General features: G+C 44.7%; 1 protein-coding gene across 6 annotated transcripts in view; it reads left to right on the top strand.

The window, feature by feature from the left end:
- Window positions 1-7,774: 7,774 nt before the first annotated feature.
- Window positions 7,775-16,696, top strand: part of TNNT1 (troponin T1, slow skeletal type) — a 121,896-nt gene continuing 112,974 nt past the window's right edge. For 3 of the 6 annotated variants that reach the window (XM_077457533.1, XM_077457530.1, XM_077457529.1), the window contains exon 1: window positions 7,775-7,892. The gene's annotated coding sequence lies outside the window, so the exon portion shown is untranslated. The remainder of the gene's footprint in view (window positions 7,893-16,696) is intronic. The other 3 variants (XM_077457535.1, XM_077457534.1, XM_077457531.1) reach the window with 1 other exon arrangement.

Genomic DNA, 16,696 nt, shown 5'->3' with positions numbered 1-16,696 from the left:
CAGAATCATACTTACCCTTGTAGCAGTACATTATCTCTTTGTTAACTCCTAGTTTAGCAATAGCATTTCCGGTCTTCATATTGCTAAGTATTATTTTTCCTCATCCTGATTAAAATTTTCGAAAAGTGAAAATTTCGAAACTGTTAGTATGGAAGACACGAAACGCTGCTGCGACGGAGACTTAGTTCTCTAGCTGGCATGCGGAGGCCTCGGCCGACAGTTGAGAGCACTTAAGTTTCCAGTTGGTACCAATGGACTGAGATTGATCCCCCCCCCCCCCCACTGCTTACATAATTGTGTTATCCCCTGCGTGGGGGTATGCAAAACTGTTACTATACTGTTATTCTATATACTGTTATGTTTCCAGCATAAATAAAGAATTTATAAAAAAAAAAAAATTCGAAAATTAATTTCCTTGGAATGGTGAGCTTGTCCTTTACCCTTTGGTGGACAGATTCAATTTAGTTTCCAAGCCCAAGGCTGAAATTTTTTTTTATAGCTGTGAAATTTCTAAATATCTAATTAAAGCATTGTGAGGGAGAAGTAGTGCAAGCTCTGTAAAAAGTAGTAAGGCAGGCCACTTTAATTGCTGGCTCCCGCAATTTCCAGGACTCCCGGACATACCTAGAGAATAAAAATTGCACTGTTTCTCACCCTTAGGTACTCTGAGAGAAGTTGCTTAATGGGACAGCAGTAACTAGACACTTTAGCCCCCACAAAGTTGGGGTTCTTCCTTCAATGTTTTGAGCATGCAGGCTGTCTGTCCTCTCAATGACATCACACACAAGTTAACATCACCCCCTGCTCAACACCTCCATGATGTTGATCTATAAATTAAAGTCCCATCTTAACAGAGTTGTTCTTTGTTTTATCTTCTTTTCTCCTGGATGAAGACTTTGTACCTACCTCATTAAATTTGAAGTGCACAGATATGGCGATGTGTCTTAAATATTGGCTGATTCCAGGGAGCTAAACCAGCCAACGGCCTGTTTTTGACTGCCAATATGATCATGTCATTAAAGCGGGAGTCCACCGGGACTCCGCGTTTTTTTTTTTTTTTAAAAGCCAGCAGCTACAAATACTGCAGCTGCTGACTTTTAAAATAGTGACACTTACCTGTCCAGCGCGCCCGCGATGTCGGTACCCGAAGCCGATCTCTAGGTCGCCTGTCGGGTCCTGCCGCCGCCATCTTGGGTATGGGAATCAGGAAATGGAGCCTTTCGGCTTCATTTCCCGGTTCCCTACTGCGCATGCGCGAATCGCGCTGCGCAATAAGGACGCTCCCCGCTGCCTCTGGGATCTGTGTGTTTCCCAGCAGGCAGCGGGGCACTTGCGGGAAAGGGCGGGCACTTGCGGAAAGGGGCCCCTTTCCGCAGAGAACTATCCCGGAAGTGGGTGCAATTACCTGGATTATCCAGGTAACTGCACCCCCCTCCCCCCTGAAAAGTGCCGATTGTGGCACCGGAGGGGGGGAGGGTTCCGATGAGCGGAAGGTCCACTTTAGGATGGACCTCCGCTTTAAGTACAAGGAATAGAGGATGTATAGTGGCGCTAGAGGATGTATACAAACACATACAATATAATAATAATAGAATCAGACAATTACAGGTTTGAAAGGATGGGAAATATAAAGCACATCATGTAAAAGCATAACATTTTTTTATTTCAGTCCATGAAGGAAGTCCATAAAAGTTTAGACTGAGACAGAGTGGCGCCAGACTAAGTGCAGCATTAAAAGACAATTGGCAACTCACGAGATGGTTAATAGAACAAGAATTTAGGGTAAAAATGTCCATCCGAAAGCTTCTCCAGATCATTAGATTAGAATTAGGACGATCCGGAAAAGCTTTGGGACGGACATCCGGAGAAGCTATTTGCCCTAAATGCTTGTTCTGTTAACCATCTTGTGAGTTGCCAATTGTCTTGTCCTTTTAAAATAAATCATTGATTTTAATGCTGCACTTAGTCTGGTGCCACTCTGTCCCTGATCATGCCATTTGTCATGAGCGATCCATGAATTACCCTTCAGCTTGGCGTTAATCTGCCTTCTCTGTAATTTACTTCCTGCTTGCCTGTACAGCATCTGTCACTTACTGCCTACTTTGCCTGTACAGCATCTGTCACTTACTGCCTACTTTGCCTGATGTGCTTTCTGTCACTTACTGCCTGTTTTGCCTGGTACAGTAGCTGTCATTTATTACGTGCTCTGTTTTGTGCAGTCTACCACCTTGTTTACCTTGCTTACTGCAATCTACCATATCCGATTGCTTTGTGCTGTGTAGCCTAAACCATCTACTTTTTTAATAAGATCCTTAATTATGTTATTACCTTGGCCAGGTCTTTTGGACTGCCTCAAATTTTCTTCTAACACTTATGCATGCACAATATAGTCAGGACAATTTGAGGCGCCGCTGTGTGCAGGGGAAGTCTCCGAAAAGGAACACCTATTCTAACAGGTTAAAAGTTTTTTTTTCAAATTCATGCTGTGATTTCAATAATATTTTCTTAAAAAATAAAAATTGTAAATTCACCTTGGTGAATGGTGACACTGTTTTTTTGTAGTGTTTTTTTTATAACTAAACCCGTGTTCCTGCTAAGCTAACAAAACATGGGAGCCATAATTGGAAAGTATTGAATGGAGTGGTAGTCAATGAGTCAGTATCGGCAGCTTTCATATTTTCTTCAGTACAGGTTTCCTTTTAGTCAATAGTGAAAAATGAAGTACACATATGTACACTGTTGACTTTTTCAACATATTTGAACAGGCAAACATTAGATCTTTATTAAAACAGTGTCTACAGATAAAGGTGATACTTAAATAAAAACACAAGAACAAATTTGTCTTTTCAGTAATTTATTCAACAATTATTTATTCATTATTAATAGATGTAATGTTGTACTGTTGAAAATGCAAGTACACCCTTGTCATCAGAAGCTGGTATTGCCATTTCAGCAGATTTCTTTATCATTTTTAATAATTGCCTGACAGTCTCTGTCATCATCTTTGTGAAATTTTGGTCCACTTCTCTTCGTAAAAATGTTTCAGTCGCAAGATGTTTGTAGTTTTCCTTGCGTAAATTGCCAGTTTCAAAATCCCCTTACAAAAAATTTAGTAGGAATCAAATAAGGCTTTGACTAAGGCAAAACATAACCTTCTATTTCTTCCTTTTCAGCCAGTTTGACACAATGTGCTAATATTTTGTTTAACATTTTGAAAGACTGATTTCTAGCTCAGCTTCAACTTTTGGACAGATGGCTTTGTGTTTGTCCTGGACTCACCACCACTGCAGTGGTTACCGAGGGGTTAACAAGAGCACAGAGTAATTGCAGAGACTTCCTATTTAAACCTCCCAGCTGCACAGAGACTTTGCTGTCTGATCTGCAGCTTGTACCTGTTGTACAGGATGCCAAGGTTGGGTCCTGGACGGGTGCTATGTAGCACCAGTATTCGGGTTTTGGCCCCCTTAATGGAGTCACGGTAGACTTCAGGGGGTCACCCAGAATGGGTGAGGAATTCCGGGTTTAGTCAATCAGGAGAGGACTGACTCGCAGTCCTCTCTATATTAATAGAAAGTTAGTTGGGACCCAGAATTTGGGGGGCTCTGAATTGATATTCGGGTGGGAAAGAGCCTCCCTCCCTGACCACAGGGATTCAGCATACAGGGGGTTAAAGGCCTCTGGGAAACAACTCATAAAAGACAGGAAGTAGTGAAGAGGTGGTGGTGAGGAGGCTGCTAAAGATTCGATAAGACTCTCAAAATTCTGGGGCGAAGACTCGGCTACAAAACTGTATGTGTTTTTCTTTAATTTTTGCTTTGTGCTGAAGATAAAGTGGACTTTGTTTTATGCTGAAGATAAGCGGACTTTGTTTTATATTTTTTATCCTATGTGCCGAAGAAAGCCTTATTTTTGATTTGCTTATAAATAAAGATCTTTTGGTTTCAAGTTTAAGCAGTTTATGCACTTAGTCCCGCTGAGCTATTATCCCCAAAGCTTCAACTGTGAAACCTATTCCTGAGATCCTGATTCTGATTCCTGTGTGGACCCGGCTCACTCTGACTACGTTTGCTCTCTGTTACCCTGACCCTGGCTTGCCTTGTTGACTACGATTACCTCTCTACTGCTCGATATCCTGTTGCTGAACTCTGCTTGTATCCTGACCATTCTCTGCCTGTTGTCTGTATCTGCATCTGATCATCTGTTACCAAACCTGGCTTGTCTAACCACGCATGTCTCCTCAGCTTTGCACCTACCAGCCTGCTTTGTGTTCCTGTTTCCTGCTGCATTAGCTTAACTGACAACACCTGCCATTCAACCTGCTGGTCCATCCTGGTGACACATCTGCTACACCGAAGACGACCCAGGCACCCATACACTGTCAGGCTCTTGTGGCCACTATGGCAACACTGGTGGCCCTTGAGCCAGGGTTGTATGTGAAGCCTTCCCATTGCACGTCAGGCTCATCAGGCAGGTACGTGACAGTGTTCTCATCAAGCACACTTCAACATGCAGAATGTATAGCTGAATGCATGCAAGCTGAACAGGTTCTGAAGCAGCAAAGCAACCCCAGACCATAACATTTCAACCACCTTGCTTCACAGTTGTTACGAGGTTCTTTTCACCAAATGTCTTTGGCTTAGGGCAAACATATCTACTGTTACTGTGACCAAACAACTCTACCTTTGATTAATCACTCTTCTGCACAATGTTCCAGAAGGCCTGGTCTTTGCCTGTATGTCCAATAGAAAACTGTAGTCTTGCTAGAATGTACTGTGTGTGTATGCATATTTGTGCAAACACACTAATTCACACGATCACACTAACTCATGTGGGCACACTGCATGGACATGCAAATCTAATCCCAGTCTTAGTGCCACATGGTCTAATTAGGCAACAGAGCTAAGTTAGGAACTTACTGAATACTTCATCTGCTACCCTGCAAACCCTTAACCTGTTCTTTAGATCTGCTTCCCCTTTGCTGACCTGGCCTTCCCTTGGAATTGTCTCTGCCCTGCTTTCCTGCTATTGACCTTAGCTAGTTCCGTTCAATGGCTTGTCTCTGCTGATTACTAGTTTGACCTCGACTAGTACAGCTTGTGTCTGCTGACCTTTTGGTGTGACCATGACTTGCTTCTTGGCCACAACTCTCCATTCTACCATTTCTGCTGTCTCCTGTCAAAGACATGCAGGTAGGTTAATTGTCTTCTGTCCAAAATTGGCCCTAGTATATGAATGGGGACCTTGGATTGTGGGCTCCTTGAGGGTAGGGACCAATGTGAGTGTACAATGTACAGGGATAGGGAAAATTGTAGACACTCACTCAGGTTGAACTGAATGGACTGGTGTCTTTATTCAACCTTACTAACTAACTAACTAACTGTCAGCTACTGTCCACCACCTGCCCAGACCTTGCATCCAGCTTACTGTGTATTTTTCAGTATCTCAGACAGCTGCCCTCTGCTCTACCTGCTCCCAGGGACTTTCCTGTCTGCCTCACAGCCAAGTCTTCCTCCTGAAGGAAGTTTCAATGGACTGGACTTTTGGCACCCATACCATTATGTGCTACACTCCAGGGATGTCTGGATCAAGGGTATAAGGGTGGTCTTCTTCTTATCTCAGGCTACAATCATTTATGTATAACCTGATTCTAATTTCCTTGGAAGAAATGTGTATTTTCATTATTTAGATAATGAAAATGGATACACCGTGTTAATTTTTTGTGTCATTTGTTCACATGCAGTATCTCACAAAAGAGAGTACACCCCTCACATTTTTGTAAATATTTTATTATATCTTTTCATGTGACAACACTGAAGAAATTACACTTTTCTACAGTGTAAAGTAGTGAGTGTACAGCTGGTATAACAGTGTAAATTTGTTGTCCCCTCAAAATAACTCAACACACAGCCATTAATGTCTAAACTGCTGGCAACAAAATTTTAGCAAGGCAGTGGTCATCTTGGAGGTGTGTTTGGGGTCGTTATCATGTTGGGATACTGCCCAGCGGCCCAATCTCAGAAAGGAGGGAATCCTGCTCTGCTTCAGTATGTCACAGTACATGCTGGCATTCATTGTTCCCACAATAAACTGTAGCTCCTCAGTGCCGGCAACACTCATGCAGCCCCAGACCATGACACTCCCACCACCATGCTTGACTGGTTGCTGCCAAACACACTTGACACCATCGGAACCAAATAAGTTTATCTTGGTCTCATCAGACCACAGGGCATGGTTCCAGTAATCCATGTCCTTAGTCGGCTTGTCTTCAGCAAACTATTTGCAGGATTTACTGTGCATCATCTTTAGAAGAGGCTTCCTTCTGGGACAACGGCCATGCAGACCAATTTGATGCAGTGTGCTGCATATGGTCTGAGAACTGACAGGCTGACCTCCCACCCCTTCAACCTCTGCAGCAATGCTGGTAGCACTCATATGTCTATTTCCCAAAGACAACCTCTGGATATGACGCTGAGCACATGCACTCAACTTCTTTGGTCGACCATGGCGAGTCCTGTTTGAGTGGAACCTGTCCTGTTAAACCACTGTATGGTCTTGGTTACCATGCTGCAGCTCAGTTTCAGGGTCTTGGCAATCTTCTTATAGCCTAGGCCATCTTTATGTAGAGCAACAATTATTTTTTTCAGATCCTCAGAGAGTTCTCTGCCATGAGGTGCCATGTTGAACTGCCAGTGATCAGTATGAGAGAGTGAGAGTGATAACACCAAATTTAACACACCTGCTCCCCATTCACACCTGAGACCTTTTAACACTAACAAGTCACATGACACAACGGGGAGGGAAAATGGCTAATTGGGTCCAATTTGGACATTTTCACTTAGGGGGTGTACTCACTTTTGCTGCCAGTGGTTTAGACATTAATGGCTGTGTTGAGTTATTTTGAGTGGACAGCAAATTTACACTGTTATACAAGCTGTACACTCACTACTTTACATTGTAGCAAAGTGTAATTTCTTCAGTTTTGTCACATGAAAAGATATAATAAAATATTTACACAAATGTGAGGGGTGTACCCACTTTTTTGAGATACTGTGTATGACCTTTACCGTGCTATCACTATCTGATGGAGATTTTATGTTTGCCTGCTCAAATATATTGAAAAATTCAAGAACTGAATTGTACTAAACACACACACACTTTTATTCACTGCAGTCCTATACAATGTTATGCCCTGTACACACGGTCAGACTTTCCGACGGAAAATGTGCGATCGGATCGTGTTGTCCGAAAATCGGATTGTGTGTGGGCTCCATTGGACTTTTTGCAACGCAATTTCCAACACAATTTGAGTGCAGGATCTAAAATTTTCCGACAACAAAATCTGATCGTTTAAATTCTGATCGTGTGTAGACAATTCCGACGGACAAAGCACCACGCATGCTCAGAATAAATTACAAGACGAAAACTATTGGCCCGTTTATAGTCCCGTCGTAACTGTTCTATGTCACCGCATTCAGAACGATTGGATTTTCCGACAACTTTGTGCAATCGTGTGTATGCTAGACAAGTTCGGGCCAAAATACATTGGAAAAAATCTGACAGATTTTGTTGTCGGTAAATTCGACCGTGTGTACAGGGCATAATGCTCAGAAAGTTAGATGAAATTGCCATTGAAGCCTACATTTCAATGTTTTTTTTTCTATTTCAAGTTTAATCACATCATTGGATTCTGATGACATAAATAGTATAGCACATGCAGCTTCATTGTTACTGGAGATCCCACTGATCCAATACAATCTCAGTATACAGAACAGGGGTGTCTGATTTCTCCCACTAAATTCTTACACTTACTGAGGCCAGCCCAACTACAAAACTGGAATTAGTGTGCCTTCTTTGTCAGTTAATTCCATTGCCACTGTGAATACATCCAGTAGGTAAGTTAATGAGCATTATATCTTTTAAAATTCTCAATGTTAGCAAAATTATTTAATAATTATAATACATAAAATATACTGACATTTATGTATATGCCATGTATACTGTAATTTATGTATATGTCATATTTATAGGCTCAGATTAATGACAAATGTACAGGTAATGTGAAGCAAATGAATGATTTCAAAGTATTGACAGATCATTACATTATCTATGGCCATTTTTTGTCATTCACGTTTTATGTATAAAGTTCTGAAACAAAGCACAACAAAACTTTTTGGATATTGAAACACTGTAAAGTATATTTTACAACATCGTTAGCTGTACAAATGATCATATGAGGAGATCATCGCTAATGATGCAAGCAGTCGGGTTGAAATATTTCCTCTTTTAGGGGCAATTCACAACAGACGCAGTTCCGTTCAGTTCCATGCGCTTTTTTTCTGCACTAAAAATGCATGCACAGTGTTTTCCATGTATTCCAATGGCTCTAGTTCACACCGTGCAGTCAGGTTCTGGTTAGTTTCCGGTCAGTTTCTGGTGCAGAACCGGAAACTGACCAGAACTGACTGTATTGGTGCAAAAACAACGGAACTGCACGGAACTGCATCTTGTGTGAACTGCCCCTTAATGTTTCTCTGGGTTGATAATGCCGAGAAGAGCTCATATATGTCACAAATATACCCATTCCAGACATATAAAGGAAAGCTGTGCTAAGAGAAATACGGAGACTACCATATCTAATCTTCCTCTCTGAAAACTCTAGCTGCCTGTCTGTAATGGTGATCATGTCAATTCTAGCTGTCTGTGATGTTGTGAAGCTTTGATAAATGCAGCAATGCATGTCTACATGGCGCTTATGTATTTTTTTTCCCCATCATATCTGCTCTTAGCTTATTTTGGCCAAAGAACTAATAAGTATCTTAAAGTGGTGTTAAACTCTGCTAGGCCACTTTTACCTACAGGTAAGCCTATAATGGGGCTTACCTGTAGGTACAGTGAATATCTCCTAAACTTGTACTGTTTAGAAGATATTCAGAGTGCATGTAGCCAATTACGTCACTGGCACATGCGCTCTGAAGGTCCAGCATACAGTGCCAGATGTTCAGAACCCATGCCATAAACGGTGGCTCCCGCACACATGCGCGGGAGTGATGTCATCACGTTTCTGGCCACTCATGTAGCCGGAGTCCGTGAACCCAGAAGGAAAGACCAGGGGAAGATGTCAGCCCTTTCAGCGCTGGAGGGCTTTGTTCTAAGGTAAGTTTCTCATAATGTGCTAGTATGTGATGTATATGATGATGCAATGATCCCCTTTTATTCCTTAGATTTAAATTTTCTTTTAAAAATACAGTTGCTGCTACTGCCCATCTACCCCATGAGTATGATACCTTTGTTCCCATCTTTGACAATTGATTTTATGAAGTTACATAGTACAAAGTGTATTAATGGACAGATACCCAGAAAAAAAACCTTACTGAGCTACAACTTTTTATTATATTCAGACTAATTAAATATCCTTGCTTTTTGGTTGCTCTCAACAAGCAAATTTGGATATAATAAGGTAAAATTAATTTGTAAAATATAATAGCCAGTAGGTACAAATTAAAAGTCTTATTCCCTAGCCTGGACTACTGTAACCCAATGAAGAGTGGAATATTCTTGGCAGTTACTTGTTATGGCTGTTTCATAAGGGCTTCAGCTTGTATAAGAGCAGTGTGAACAACAAGATTTGACAAGGCATATGCAGAGCTTTCAGCAAGCTTTGTTGAAGCTCCAGTTTGTAAATGTTGAACACAGATCCTAATAGGAGTATTGATTGCAATTTTAAGTAAGCTGCTAGCTGACTTCAGCACATCTTGTTGAAAACTTGCTGAAGCCTGCTAGCAGCTTGATTAAAGTGACAATCAACAGTCCCATTAGGGTCTGTGTTCAACATTACGCACTGGAGTTGAATTGTACTTTAACCACTTGCTTACTGGGCACTTAAACCCCCCTCAGTCCCAGACCAATTTTCAGCTTTCAGCGCTGATGCACTTTGAATGACAATTGCGCGGTCATACAACACTGTATCCAAATGAGCTTTCTTTTGGTGGTATTTAGTTACAGCTCGGAGTTTTATTTTTTGCTAAACAAACAAAAAAAGATGCAAAAAATTAAAAAAATTAAATCATGTTTTAATAGTTTGTTATAAAATTTTGCAAACGGGTCATTTTTCTCCTTCATTGAAGTGCGCTGATTAGGCGGCACTGATGGGGTGCATTGGTGGGCACTGATGGGCTGCATTGGTGGGCACTGATAGGCTGCACTGGTGGGCACTGATAGGCATAGTTAAGGCGGCACTAATAGGCACAGATAAGGCGGCACTGATGGGCACAGATAAGGCGGCACTGATGGGCAAAGATGGGCACAGATAAGATGGCACGGATAGGTGGCACGGATAAGTGGCACGGATGGGTGGCACGGATGGGCACTGATAGGTACCACTGATAGATGGGACTGATGGGCACTGATAGGTGGCACTGATAGGTGGCTCTGATAGGTGGCACTGCTGGGCACTGATGGGCGGCACTGCTGGGCACTGATGGGCGGCACTGGGGTGCAGCACATTTGAGGCAGATTGTGGGCACTGTGGGTGGCACTGTGGGTGGCACTGCTGGGTGGCACTGTGGGTGGCACTGTGGGTGGCACTGTGGGCACTATGGGCACTGCTGGGTGGCACTGACGGGGGGCACTTACTTTTATTTAGGATGGCACTGCAGGGGGCAGGTGGGCACTGGCAGGGGGCAGGTGGTCGCTTGTATTGCTGGCCGTGATCGGGACTGATCCCCCGATCACGGCCGCCGGTGATCGGCTTTTTTTTTTCTCCTCGCGCTGTCAGCGCGAGGAGGAATAATAGCCGATTACCGGCTCCGTTCTATCACATGATCAGCTGTCATTGGCTGACAGCTGATCACGTGATAAGGGGTCGGGATCGACCCCTTGCACGGATCGGTGATCAGGCGAGTCTCATGGACTCGCCGATCACAGAGCGCGCCGCGCGCGCCCCTCAGGGGGCGCGCAGGCCGCTCGTGCACGGGACGACGTCAATAGACGTAGTCCCGGAAAAGTAGGTCCGCGCTAATGCCGTCATTTGGCAATAGCGCGGATCCCAAGTGGTTAAAAGCTTCAAAAGCATCTGAAAACTCTGCGAATGCTTTGCCAAACCTTAATGTTCCTGCTGCTCCTGTACAAGTAGAAGTCCACGCGAAACAGGCTTTGCCCATCATCACTGCTCTTTGCTCTGCCTTATCGAATAGGTTCTAACGTGTAAATAATCATCATCCCTGTCAGTGTACCTGTGCACTTCTACACTGACTGCCAGAAGGATACAGTAACTGTACAACTCTCCAACGGCTGCAGCACATATAAGAGCACACTAAGTAAAACAAATTGTGTATACTGTGCCATACATTGCATTTCACAGACTGCTGAAGTATGTACTTATACTGTACGTCTATACCACTAGCAAATGTTTTAGGAATTAGGCATCTTTTTGATTTTTAACAAATGGCATAGTTTTGCTAGTGCAAGCAAAAGCATTTCACATTTTGTTAAAGATTTTGGATCCATGCTGGTAATGGTTTTGGCTCAATTTTCTGTAATTTATAAAGTATGTAGCTTTTTAATCAGATTTTTTGTTTTTATAACCGTGCTGTTTGGTGTGTGCGTGTTTTATATATATATATATATATATATATATATATATATATATACTGTATATACACTATATTACCAAAATTATTGGAATGCCTGCGTTTACACAAGGTCCATAAAGACATGGATGAGCAAGTTTGGGGTGGAGGAACTTGATTAGCCTGCACAGAGTCCTGACCTCAACCTGATAGAACCGCTTGGGATGAATTATAGAGACTGTGAGCCAGGCCTTTTTGTCCAAAATCAGTGCCTGATCTCACAAATGTGCTTTCAGAATAATGGTCAAACATTGCCATAGACACACTCCTAACCCTTGTGGACAGCCTTCCCAGAAGAGTTGAAGCTGTTATAGCAGCAAATGGTGGGCCAACTCAATATTGAACCCTACGGATTAAGACTGGGATGCCATTAAAGTTCATGTGCGTGTAAAGGCAGGCGTCCCAATACTTTTGTTAATATAGTGTGTATATATATATATATATATATATATATATATATATATATATATATATATATATTACTGTGCAAACGTTACAGGTGTGAAAATGCTGTATTAATTAGGAACGCTTTCAAAAAATATAAGTGTTAAAGTAGTAGTAAACTGCATTTTTTTTAAACCCTGTAAGACAATTGCATAATTGCATAATGTGCACGAAGCCTTCTAGCGGCGCGCTGTCACTGTTGAAGGGGCCTCCATCTTTTTTTTTTCCATAAAGATTTTATTAAGGTTATAACACAGGCAGGTACAAACATGCATAAGCAAAACAAGCTTAGCTTACAATACAAGTCAAGGCAAGACTTACGAAAGGGCAGGAAATATCTCCTGGGTAAACCCAGTAATAGGTAGGGGGGAAGGAGTCCGTTCCAACATTCTTTTATGGTAAGTGCAAGTGTCACAACTCATGAGCACAGGCGATAGGAGAGGGAAGTCGGACGGCGACCAGCACGCGTCCAGACCTCCCAATAGTAGATGTGCGGAGGGGAAGGGTCAATTATGGCGGAAACGGCACAGCCGGGTATGAGGGAGAGGGAGAAAGAGAAGAAAAGGCAGGGGGGGGGGGTAACGGAAGGGGGAGAGAAGAAAAGAGGGGGGGTGAGAGAAGGAGAAAGGAAAAAAGAGAAGGAAGGGGGAGGAAAGAAAGGGAAAGACATGACAAGAAGGGAAATAAAGAGGGAGAGGAAAAGGAGAGGGAAGAGGAAAAAGAGGGGAGGGGGTGCAGCCCCTCGGCCAGAATCAATCGGGGGGAGGGGAGCAGGGGAAGGTTCCAGAAGCCCGGGAATGGGTTTAGGCACTAGAGGAGGGAACGTGTTGCTTGAAATCTGCGGTAGTGGTAAAGTGTGACCAACAGGCCCAGGTGATCGAAAATTTCTCCGTCCTTTCCTGCGCAATATGAATCAGCTCTTCCATGTCACCAATCCTGGAGATAGTGGCAAACCACTCACCCAGAGTTGGGGTGTGTGTGGTCCGCCAGTGTCTGGGGATGCACAATCTTGCGGCGTTGACCATGTGCATAGCTAGGGATTTATAGTAGTTTTTTTTAGACAGGGACGTGTGATGGAGAAGAAACTGCTCCGGTGTAAAATCCAGGTTATAGGTGGTAATTGCCAGGATAAGTCTGTGGACTTCCCTCCAAAATAGTTGGAGGCTTGGGCAAGTCCACCAGACGTGAATCATCGTCCCAACATCAGCATTGCATCTCCAACAGGTATTTGGGACGGCGGGGGAAAACTTGTGGAGGCGAGAGGGGGTCCTATACCATCGTGTGAGGATTTTGTATCCATTCTCCTGGACAGCAACATTCATCGAGCCACCGTGTGCATATTCATGAATTCTCGTCCAATCTCCGGGTGACAGGGAAGTATCTAGTTCCCTATGCCAGGAGGATTGTGATGGGGAGAGGTCCAGGACACCTGGGTCCGAAATGAGAGCATACAGGAGGGAGATAAGGTGCTTCTGAGGTGTCTTGCGATTACACAAGTCCTCGAAGGGGGTGAGTCGTCTCGTCCAGCAATTAGGCGCATCTCGGGTGGAAAGAAAGTGGCGAATTTGCCGATATGTCCAGAATGGAAAGGAGGAGGACTTGGAGAGGCTCTCGAGAGTGGCATGGGAGGCAACCTTACCCCCTGGGTAGAAGTGAGAGGCCAGAACGTCCTCGAAAGGCCATTCTCGCCGAAGAAATGTGGGTGAATTGCCAGGGGGGAAATCCGGATTGCCTCGTAGCGTGGTCAAGGGGCCCGGGGTCGGAGCAAAATCTAAGCCAACAGGGAGTTTCTTGAAAAGTAACAGGGAGGTGTGGATAAATGGGTGCCTGGCCAGCGCCGGGGGCCATTGTGACTGGAGCAACCAGGGAAGAAGGTGGATAGGTATAGGAGAAAAGGCATTTTCTAAAAGAACCCAAAGTTTGTCGCGGGAGTGAATGTTCCAGTCTGCGATTCTAGTGAGATGGCAGGCTACATAATATTTGTAAAGGTCCGGGAGGGCAATACCACCTTTTGATTTGGGTAACGTAAGACGGGCATATTTGATCCTCGGGGGCGAACCTTTCCATAAGAAGGTAGAGCACATCTGCCGATAAGATAAGAAAAAAGAATGGGGCAGGGCTATAGGGATGGTTTGGAATAGGTAAAGGAAGCGAGGTAGTACAATCATTTTAAGCAAGGCCGCCCGGCCAAACCATGACACGTTTAAATGTTGCCAATCTTTAAGATAGTTTTGGGTTTGGATCAAAGTAGCATGAAAGTTGAGAGAGTAAAGGTCCGGGAGGTGATGCGGGAGTTTAATACCTAGGTAGGAGATCGCGGTCCGTTCCCACTTGAAGGGAAAGGCGTCCTGACAATGGGTGACTTCGGAAGGGGGCAGGGTGACATTTAACGCCTGAGACTTGGTATAATTAATTTTGAGGTTGGAGATTCTCCCGAAGGCCTCAAGGTCTTGGAGTAGAGAGGGCAGGGAGGTACGCGGGGACGTCAGGGAGAGCAAAACGTCATCAGCGAACGCGGAGACCTTATATTCCCTGTCCCCCACCGCCACCCCCCTGATATCCGGGTTTGTCCTGAGTTTGTTTAAGAGGGGTTCCAGAGTAAGGATATAAATTAGGGGGGAGAGGGGGCAGCCTTGGCGGGTGCCATTGGTGATGGGGAAGGCGTTCGATAGGTGGCCATTTACTCTCACCGCCGCAGTGGGGGCGGAATACAGTGCCATGATGAAAGCGAGCATGCGGTCCCCCAGTCCCATGGATGTCAGGACTGCTTGCATGTAGTCCCAGGCCACTCTATCGAACGCCTTCTCGGCATCAAGGGAGAGCAGAAAGCCCTGGGTCTTGGACGAGGTGAGCCAGTGGTGTAGATTTAAAGCACGGGTGGTGCCATCTCTGGCTTCCCTACCCGGGACAAAACCCACCTGGTCATTAGGGATGAGGTCAGGAATCAAGGGCAGCAGTCTGTTGGCAAGAATCTTCGCATAGATTTTTATGTCTACGTTTAGTAGCGAGATTGGTCTATAGCTAGACGGTAGAAGGGGGTCCTTGCCTTCCTTCGGTATTACCGAAATGTGAGCTCTCAACATCTCACCTGGTTGCGCAGATGGATCAGCTAAGGCATTGAACGTGTGGAGTAGTTTAGGGGAAAGGACATCTTGGAAAGTCTTATAGTATTGAAGGGAAAACCCATCAGGACCCGGGCTTTTACCAACTTTCATTTGTTTAAGGGCAGCATCCAGCTCAAGGGGCGAAAACCGCGCCTCTAGAGACTGTACGCATTGGGGGGGGATAGATTTAGGGCCATGGAGGGAAAGAAATTCCGTAATAAGGGCATTGTGTGTGTCACGCGTAGTCTGGGACTGTCGGGGCGGTCGGAGGTTGTAAAGTTTGGTATAAAAGGTTTCAAATTCCTTTGCGATGTCAGCATTCTTAGTCAATAGGGGGCCCTTAGAGGACCGTAGGTTGTGTACAGTGGGGGACAGTTTGGCGGACTGAACAGAGCGCGCCAAGAGACGGCCACATTTGTTGCCATGTTCATAAAAGATTCGTTGGCCAAGGATGTATCGCCTCTTAGCGCGTCTGCCCAACTCCTCCGCGATTAGAGTGCGAGTTTGGATCAGGTCCTGGAGGGTGGATTGGGCCTGAGATTGTTTATGGGCGAGTTCGAGCAAGTTCAGCCATTGCATAAGGGAAGATACACGTTCCTGGTGAAGTTTTTTGGCCTGCGAGGACAAGGCCAACAACTCTCCCCTGATCACGCATTTGTGCGCCTCCCAGAGGGAGATCGGGGAGACTACCGAGCCTGAGTTCTCCTGAAAGTAGAGCTGCAGACGTGTGCGGATGCGTTCCAGGGCGAGGGAGTCTTTAACAGTGGACGGGTTGAACCGCCAGATTTTTGTCCTAGGGCAAGATTCGGGGAAAGATAGTGTGAGCGTAATGGGATGGTGGTCAGAGAGGAACATGGGTTCAATGGAGGAATGGTGCAGGAAGGGGAGGTCGGCTTGGGACAGGAAGAGAAAGTCAATTCTGGAATATTTTTGGTGGGGGGCCGAGAAGTAAGTGTAGTCTTTAGTCGAGGGATAGAGGGTGCGCCACGCATCGTGGAGGGACAGGGCTTGCAGTTGGGCTTTAATCTGGCGTAAGGCCTTGTAGGGCAACGATGAGGTTCCGGTGGACGTATCTAGGAGAGGGTTTAGGGGTACATTAAAATCCCCCGCCAGAAGGAGCATTCCGTTCCGGAAGGAGGACAGAAGGGCACAAGTTTTGCGGAAAAAGGTGACCTGGTGTTCGTTGGGGCAATAGATATTGGCCAACGTGATTGGCGTGGATGCATAAGTACCTTTGAGAAACACGTACCTGCCCTCAGGGTCCACCAGGGAGTCAGTCAAATGGAAATTGGCATGCTTGGAGATAAGGACAGAGACGCCCTTTGATTTCGCAACAGGGTTGGTGGCATGGAAGGCAGACCGGTATACGTGGTTAGACAGTTTCGGAATGGCATCGGAGCGGAAGTGCGTCTCCTGCAAAAAAATAAAGTGAGCCTTGAATTTGGTTAAAGATGAGAGCACCTGGGACCTCTTTTCCGGTAAGTTTAGGCCCTTCACGTTAAGGGATACACATTTCAGCTG

The sequence above is a fragment of the Lithobates pipiens genome, unplaced genomic scaffold (genome assembly GCF_037356315.1).
Source record: "Lithobates pipiens isolate NorthernLeopardFrog02 unplaced genomic scaffold, aLitPip1_a1.2 Scaffold_27, whole genome shotgun sequence".
Classification (NCBI taxonomy): Eukaryota; Metazoa; Chordata; class Amphibia; order Anura; family Ranidae; genus Lithobates; species Lithobates pipiens.
The sequence above is the reverse complement of the archived record's forward strand: the minus strand, read 5'-3'. Positions and strand labels throughout refer to the sequence as shown.